This window comes from Peromyscus leucopus, chromosome 3 (assembly GCF_004664715.2).
Source record: "Peromyscus leucopus breed LL Stock chromosome 3, UCI_PerLeu_2.1, whole genome shotgun sequence".
Lineage (NCBI taxonomy): Eukaryota > Metazoa > Chordata > Mammalia > Rodentia > Cricetidae > Peromyscus > Peromyscus leucopus.
In genome coordinates, this window is record NC_051065.1 from 48,642,845 (window position 1) to 48,645,842 (window position 2,998).

Consider the following 2,998-nt stretch of genomic DNA (forward strand, 5'->3'; position numbering starts at 1 on the left):
GTGTCTCCGTCACCTGTGTCTGGACCTAAGACTGCCAACAGCTGAGTGCAGACATAATGTCCGTGTGCCACCTAAGACCTACTGCGCAGTTCATGTGCTCAGGGTAGCTTGGACTTAAAGTACCTGTGTGAAATATCACAGAGACAGAGACGGTAAGGTGGGGCCATAGTGTGTCATCTGTTGGTCTTATTTAAAAGTTTATTATTTCCTTGTTTGTATTTCTGTCTATACCACAAAGCCACTGGTAAAATCTGTTATAGAACTAGGGTTATACATATTTGCTAGCGCGTACAAAGTCCAGGGTTCAATCCCTAGGCTGGAAAAAATAAACTAAACCGCTGTATACAGCAGGGCAAGTGCAAACACACACACACACACACACACACAGAGAGAGAGAGAGAAAGAGAGAAAAGGAAAATGCCTGCTCTTCCTTCCTTCCTCTCGTATCTGACAATCTGCCCAGGAAGGTTCCGTGTTTGCTTCCTCCGCCAGAGACACTGGGACAGTAGAGGAAGCCAAAACGAACACATTCCCACTCCATCTTGAATCTCTCACAAAATCAGCTTCAAAGGCAAGCCACCCCCGAGAGCACACAAAGGGGTTGCGTTTAAAGAGATCCCCGAGTGTTCCCAAGACAAAAGGGCCGATCCATCAACCACAGACTAAGAAAAGACAGCCGATGAATCACAGCCGTCCGTCTCAGGCTGGCCTTCCTCTCTATGGACTTTTGTTCTCACACGAGTGTGCGGGTTTACTGGAAGGATGGCTTGGGAGACGGCTGTGGACAAGCCGTAAAACTTCAAATGAAGCAAGATCTCCTAAGCCCGGAAGGAGGTGCACACGCCGTACCTACAATGCCTCCGACGTCGTACCAAATGGACAACTTGTCGGCTTCGGCTTCCTTCCACCCGAAGTTGTTACTCAGATAAAAGGGCAGCCAGAAGAAGAAGGAGTAATTCACCAGCTTCAGGCAGGCGTAGGCCAGGAGTACTGCAAGAAAATCACGGCTATCACCACGCAGCAAACAGCACAGCCTGGCGACCTCCCTGACTGGACTGGAGGCCTCTTCTCCTGACTCCCACTGCTTTCTAAAAAGGCCTTAATAAATAAATAAATAAATAAATAAATAAATAAATAAATAAATAAATAAAATCACATACAGCTTTTTCTTCACTATCCCCAGTTTCTCTCCTATCATTTCCCTGGCAAAGGCAAGCCAGTGTTTGGAACCCACAAAGCAGTGCGCACTGTACCCACATTTCTTTATTCAGACCAAAGGCCCACGGTATCCGTGCTGCCAACCCGCATCAGCTACGGACAAAGCAGCCTAGCAAACATCTCCGCTCACGCTGCAAGCAGTCAGACTTTCGTGGTTCTCTTCCTACCACGTTAATGCTGTAAACTATGGAGAGTAATGTGACTCAGTCACAGAAAGACATCCCCCTGAGGACCACTTTCATATTAGAGCTTCCAAAAAGCCCTACATCCCACAAAGGAGAGCATCTCTGGTGGGCCAAAAAGGAAGGGATGTGCTCAGGACTGGCCTCCTGGCTCTCTTTTGAAAGCTGCCTTAAGTGGGTGATGGCTGAGACTCCTGTATCCAACACATTATTACCAGGAAACCCTGACTATTAGCATCAAAGGGGAGGCGGAGGCAGAGGGCTGACTTCAAAGGGTGTCTGGCTAGTACACTCCTGCCCCTGAGCGCCAGCTATTCCCCAGGTGCCACGTGTTTTAAAAGAGCTTCCCTGGCAGGCAGCAGCCACCCGTAGAGAGCCAAATCTCAACCAGCGAGCGCTCCTGCCCACAGCCTGCTCCAAAGACAAAGGCGCGGGTTAACTAGACTTCCTTTCCACCCTGCCCCTGCTGGAGAACAATGGCTCGGGAAGTACAAAGGAACCAGCAAATGAGTTTCTTGTTTGGTCACAACAAACCCAAGTTCTGTCTCAACCAAAGCAACTACCAGCCAAACGCTTTAATAACGGGAATTCAGACAGGCTCTTCCTAAGAACAGGGCTACAAGCACCGGAGCTTCCCCGACACGTCACTGTCCTGATTCAAGCATCACAGGGTTGTGTCACACTTACACTGGACTGACACTTGACTGCCTGTTGGGAGGGTTAGGCTTTTTAGCAGACAGGCACAGGCAGAAGGGGGCTGAGAGGGACTGAAAAGTGGGGGTGGGGGGGATGCATACGCATCAGGAAAAGAGGTGACAAGAACAGGTGTTTTGTCGACTACACAAAGCCAGTGTTCTAGACCCAGGCAAGACGGGTGTCATCTCCATCCCACAGGAAGGGGAACTGAGTCACAAGGATGGGTTGGGTAACTTACCCAGGTCTCACAGAAAGTTAGTGGGCAAGCTGGAAACACAAACTAGGCCTCTTAACTTCCACTCCAGTGGTAGCCAGGCACCCAAAACATCAAGACAGACAGACTGCCGCAGAAGGGGCTCAGACGGAGGTTTTCCTGACTGCAAAGGTTGTGGAGACACTGGGGTGCGATACCAAGAAATACTGAGAGTCTGTCCTGGACAGGGTGACTCCCTACTCCCTGGGATGACCAGAAGTCACAAATGAGGCAGAGAGTGAACCGTCCAAACCCTTCTGGGTCCACATAAATTCAACAGACTCAAAACACATATTTAAAAACTTGTCATTTTTGCCTTTGGAGCTGCATGCTAGATCAGGGTCAGCAGGTTCACGGGTCACATCTGGCCATGCCCATCTGCAGCTTCTGTGTGCTACAGAGTCAAGGGATTAAACTAAGATTTTTCAGTTCCCCCAGAGCTACAAATATTCAGTCATCATGGCTCTCAGGGAAGCAGAGGGATGCTACACAATCTCAAATACACGGGTAAAATGAAGGCAGCTTCCCTGGCCGACTGTGGAATAGACAGGCCAGTCCTTACCGGTATGACTCCAGGGAGGCAGCAAGCCTGGTGAAGCTTATTGCCGTCACTTGGGTGGCAGCCCCGTCCTCTTGATGGAATAATTTG